Raw genomic sequence first — 6,286 nt, forward strand, 5'->3', positions numbered from 1 at the left:
TTTTTTTTCTCGTTTTTGAGGCCACCTAGCCCGACGAAAGCGGCCAAAACGTCGCGTATGGTGGCCCGGGACGTGGTGCATCGCGAATTCTCGGGTTCGCCGGCCGAGTCAACGCAAATCCGCACCGCCGAGGGATGTAGGGCCCGGATGGCAGCCTCTCCGGCATTGTTTTTTTTCTCGATCGCGCCATCTCGTTCAACGTTCTCCGATCGAGCCGTTTACGATGCGGGATCATGGGTCTCGCATGTCATCCTCTATGAACCAAAATTCTTTCTATTCTTGGATTTTTTTTGACCCCCCGATTTCGGCTACTTCCTTTTCTTTTGATCCCTTGCCGCCTTGGAAACGTTGAGACCGCCGTCTGCTAAATGGGACCCGCATGTCATCCTCTATGTGCAATCAACTTTCTTTTCTTGGAGTTTTTTTTGGCACCTCAAATTTGGTCACTTGCCTTTTTCTTTCGATCCCCTGCCGCCTCTCAAACGGTGATACCGCTGTCGCTAACCGGGACCCGCATGTCATCCTCTATGCACTATAAAACTTTCTTTTCTTGAATTATTTTTGGCACCTCATATTTGGTCACTTACCTTTTTCTTTCGATCCCCTGCCGCCTCTTAAACGGTGATACTCGCTCGCTGCTAAATGGGACCCGCATGTCATCCTCTATGTACTATAAAACTTTCTTTTCTTGGAGTTTTTTTTGGCACCTCAAATTTGGTCACTTGCCTTTTTCTTTCGATCCCCTGCCGCCTCTCAAACGGTGATACCGCTGCCGCTAACTGGGAACCGCATGTCATCCTCTATGTACTATAAAACTTTCTTTTCTTGAATTATTTTTGGCACCTCATATTTGGTCACTTGCCTTTTTCTTTCGATCTCATGCCACGTTTGAAACGTTGAGGAACCTGCAGGCTCATGAGACCCGCATGTCATCCTCTATGTACTATAAAAGTTCATTTTCTTGGTTTTTTTTCACCCTCTGATTTTTGGCAATTTCTTTTTTCTTTTGATCCCCTGCCGCCTCTCAAACGGTGATACCGCTGCTGCTAAATGGGACCCGCATGTCATCCTCTATGTACTATAAAACTTTCATTTCTTGAATTATTTTTGGCTCCTCATATTTGGTCACTTGCCTTTTTCTTTCGATCCCATGCCACGTTTGAAACGTTGAGGAACCTGCTGGCTCATGGGACCCGCATGTCATCCTCTATGTGCTATAAAAGTTTCCTTTGTTGGATTTTTTTTCACCCCCTGATTTTTGGATTACCTTTTTCTTTTGATCCCCTGCCCACTTTGAAACGTCGAGTAAGCTGCTGGCTCAAGGGACCCGCATGTCATCCTCTATGTACTATAAAACTTTCTTTTCTTGAATTATTTTTGGCTCCTCATATTTGGTCACTTGCCTTTTTCTTTCGATCTCATGCCACGTTTGAAACGTTGAGGAACTCGCTGGCTCATGGGACCCGCATGTCATCCTCTATGTGCTATAAAAGTTTATTTTCTTTAATTTTTTTCACCCTCTGATTTTTGGCTATTTCCTTTTTCTTTTGATCCCTGTCGCCTTGGAAACGTTGGGTAAGCTCGCCGACTCATGGGACCCGCATGTCATCCTCTATGTACAATCAACTTTCTTTTTTCTTTTGATCTCAAGCCGCATTTGAAACGTTGAGACCGCTCTGCTAAATGGGACCCGCATGTCATCCTCTACGTACAATAAAGTTTCTTTTCTTGGATTATCTTTGGCTCACGATATTTTGTCACTTGCCTTTTTCTTTCGATCTCATGCCGCCTTTGAAACGTTGAGTAAGCTGCTGGCTCATGGGTCCCGCATGTCATCCTCTACGAACAATAAAAGTTTCCTTTCTTGGAGTTATTTTTTACCCCTAATTTCTGGTTATTTGCCTTTTTCTTTTGATCTCCTGCCCCCTCTGAAACGATGAGGACCGTCGTTGGCGGAGTCGGTCCCACATGTCATCCTCTATGAACAATAAAAGTTTCCTTTGATGGAGTTTTTTTACCCCTAGTTTCGGCTACTTTCTTTCTCCTTTTTATCTCAAGCCGCATTTGAAACGTTGGGACCGCTGTACCGCAAAATAGGACCGCATGTGTCATCCTCTATGTACAATAAAAGTTTCTTTTCTTGGATTATGTTTCACCCTACGATTTTTGGTCACTTGCCTTTTTCTTTCGATCTCATGCCGCCTTTGAAAAGCGTTGAGCAGCCCGCTGGCTCATGGGACCCGCATGTCATCCTCTATGTACTATAAGTTTCTTTCTTGGATTTTTCTCACCCTCGATTTTTGCTATTTCCTTTTTCTTTACACTCCTCGCCGCCTTGGAAACGTTGAGTAAGTTTGCTTTGGCTCATGGGACCCACATGTCTAAGTAGTAGTGCGCACATGACAACCATGGTGCTGCCTTCGGTTGGCGATCTTACGGCTAGGCCTTTTCCTAGTAGTGAAAACCTAAGTCCGCGAGCCACTCCCTTGGATGCGGCTCTTGTAGACGCTCCCAACATACCATTCCGCCCGGAGGAAAACATTTTGATAAGTTTTTATTTAGAAAATATTTTCACCATGCAACACCACGGAATGGGCGCAAGTCAACTTTTCATAAAAGGTTTTATTCTTTGAAAACCCATATCCCACGTCTACCAAGCAATTGGCTAAGCACTCATACAATATACGCATTATTTAATAAAAGGGATACAAGGAACATGGTAAGAAGTCTATGGCTCTCACTAGGATAGCAAAGCATAATATCCCGCATTTCTACGAAAATACTTGTAAAACATGCATATCAAAAATAGTAGGACAAAAGGTCATGTGTAACTTGCCTTTCTTTGATGAAGAATAATTATGATACGGGCGACCTTCGGTCTTCACCGCATCATGTGCTTCATCACCAAGACGGCACGGCTAAGGTGAATCTTCTCCTTCTACGCGTGCCTCGAATCGCCTATTTTGGAGGATATACTACTTCATGCCCCGTCATATCTTGATGATAGAACTCGACGACAAGTGCGGGGAGAAGAGAGGGATGCCATGGGGGCGCAAGGACGCAAGGCCGATGTCACGAAGCATGGAAGAAGGAGAAAGAAGCGCTGGACGCTCCGGTCGGAATTCCAGCCCAGCATCGGCGGAACTTCGCCCGGATCTTTGTCAAGGCCGAAGATGCTCGCCACAGCAGAGCTGTGGCTTGAACTTCCGCCCACGATGGCCGGAACTTCCGCCCAGGACCAGGAACCTTCCGCCCGGGATGGCCGGAAACTTCCATCCGTCGAACCTCGCCGGATCTCAGCCCCTTTGGCTTGTAACTTACCCCTTCATCCCCTTGCCTATAAATAGACACCAACCCCCACCTTCATGAGGAGAGATGATGTTTAGATGAATTGGCTTATGCCTCTATTATATCCCTTTGTGGATTTGGGAAACCCCCACCTTAGGTTAATTCCTATTGTACCACCGGGCTCCTTATCGAATCCTATTGTATCTCTTTGGTGGCTTCTACCAATCTTGATCTTTTGCTTGCACTTCTACCTATTTGGTCTTTTGCTTCCACTTCTATTGAGTTTGGTCTTTTCACCCTTCTAGATTCATGGGATCTTCGATTTGTCGATCTTTTTGCGGGACTTCTGCCGAAGGTCTTTTCTTTGCAACTTCTATCGAGTTGGTGGTTCGGCCAACGAGAACAAGCCCGATCGTGTGTGTGCGTGTGTTTGTATCGAGTTCTTCGCGTTCAATCCACTTCCCCGCGAATCGCCTCTCATCAATCACACTCTACACGGTCAAACGGTGAAGATTGGGCACACCTCGGGCTTAGCCCGCATCATATGGTATCTGAGCAAAGGTTGCCCACGGTTTTGACCCTCGATTCCACCAATTTCACCCGAAAAATTTCTGCAAAAATAGCTTTCGAGTTTGGATCCTGGTTTGCGTTGTTTGTGGTTTTGATCCATCGAATCTTGTGTTATTGGTGTTGATCTATCATCCCTCCAATTTTCATTGGTCAAATTCCACCGTTACAAAGTCAAATCCATCAATTCCTCGTTCCGTTGTCCCCTGATGTCGTGGCAGTTCGTCACCGGATCCAGATCTCGAAAATTCCCGTATTTCCGGAACTACTGGTCCCGCCACCGGAACTTCCGCTTGGGCCACATATTCTCTTTTCTGGTCAACGCAGTATCGTCTTCCTCAACGCATCATCCCCTGCAGCCCCGTCCCTGGCCGCCCACCGCGCCGGCGCCGCCTACCTCCCTCACGCGCGCTTGATCGCCGCGCGCTGCTCGCGCCCGCAACGCACCCAGCACGCCCAGGCCAGATCGCCCCACGCCAGTACGCCACCGCGCTGCAGCGAGCCAGCAACCGCCCCCGGCGCACCGCCTGCCCCGCATCGCTCCGCCACCAGCCTGTGCCGCTCGCCCTGCACCACCACAGCTCCCGCGCGCCGCCCGCAAGCTATCAGGCCCACCCCACACGCGCCCGCCTTGGCCCGCCCCACCCTGCTACACCGACCCAGCAACCGCCGGCCTGCCACCAGCGCGCGCCCGCCCGACCTCACCCGCCCCCTGCTCGCCCGCTCCGTCCAGCTCCAGCACCGCGTCGCGCCACCACCCACGCTAGCAGCAACCCCCGCTCAATCCCCATCGCGCGCAGCACGTGCCCGCCGCAGCCAGCGCTCACCACCAACCGCGCGAGCACCCCAGCTCTGTTCAATTCACGCAGCGCAAGAAATCTCCAGACCGGAACATCCGGTTCCAATCGCCGGTACTTCCGGCTGACTGGTACATCCGTCCCAACATCCGCCTAAGTTCTGAAATAGCACAATTTGCTTGCAGTAGCCCCTGGACCCAAATCGCGTATTTCCGAACCACTTGACCGCAAGCTCTCGGCCCGGCAGCGCGTTTGCCTCAAATCTCGCCTAGTTTTGACTCCTCTTTTGCCCCAAATTATGACAACTTTCCGAGCCCGTTTGACTCCAAACTTATAACAACATCCTTCAACTATCCCGCACATAGTCCACGCCTGAATTTTTGACGATTTTTGGATGCCCAACTTTGACCGCCTATTTTGACCCAACTTTTCGGCATTGACTTACATTTGCTTTCGCTTCTTTGCGATTTGGAGTGCATTGGTTGTCTATTTACGCTTCCGCGCCACACCAACACGCGACGACACCTTTGGCACCTCGATTCCGCGCGCAACCTCGACACCATCGCCGACACCACCTCAATCATCGCAAGTCGTGTGTTGACACCGCCTAACATCAATAGGTATAACTTGCCCCACCCTGTAGCCCTGTTTCTTTCTTTGTGTACCTATCCCATTGAGAGTGGCTTTCCGAATTGTTGTAAGCATTGCACAAGTGTCACGACCGTGAGAGGGGTGTACGCGTTGTGTTGAGCAAAGCTCCGAAGCAAGCTCGGTGAGAAAGATACACAAAAGAAGAAAAAGTGTGGCATATATATAGAGAAAAAATAAAGCTTCTAAGCATAGAAAAAAAAGTGAAAAAAAAAGAGAAAAAGAAAAAAGAAATAGAAAAAGAGTGTGTGTCCACCGATACAAAGGAGTGCAAAGCTTGTAAGCACTAAGAGAGAAAAGAGAAGAGTGACATCTTGTGCAAATCTAGTTGCTTCTCTCCTATGCAATCAGAGCTACTGGCCTCCTCTTGTGTTGGCGTGACACCGAGCATGAGTCTCCGTGTAGGACCACATTTACATTGCTCACTTCCTGTCAGCCTAACCCATTGTTCTTCCTTGTGTGTGTTTCCAGTGTTTCTGACGTAGATCACCGCTTGTTACATTTGACTTTGGATCTTACCACATTCGTGATATTAATATTTTCTTGGTTCTTTCTCGCTTTGCTATCCACTTCCTCACCTTACCACCATATAGGGATTCTTAGCCTTTGCGCGTGCTTTGAGTGTGTGTGTGAGTACATATTCCGGTTATTCTCTCAGCTGGAAACCTATTTCTCCTGATTTTGGCTCAAGCTAGTTTTGACCTCTTGGTAGTTCTTCCTTCCTACACACATACATCCCATTCCTAGTGAGAGCCACCCAAATGACACCACAAGAACAGGCCGAGGCTGAGAGCCTCACTCTTACCGATGCTGAGGCTGCTCGAGGCCAAGATGACCCTCAGACAAAGCCGAGTGCAATTCTACTTCAACACCTTGAGAGCAAGAGTACACCACATGGAGTTGGAGATTGAGGGCGCTTGATTTCTAATACATTAACCTCTACCTCTGTGTTGTCTTCCTTTGCTAAGTTTGCTTTCCGGACATCA

This window comes from Lolium rigidum, chromosome 6 (genome assembly GCF_022539505.1).
Source record: "Lolium rigidum isolate FL_2022 chromosome 6, APGP_CSIRO_Lrig_0.1, whole genome shotgun sequence".
NCBI classification, from domain to species: domain Eukaryota; kingdom Viridiplantae; phylum Streptophyta; class Magnoliopsida; order Poales; family Poaceae; genus Lolium; species Lolium rigidum.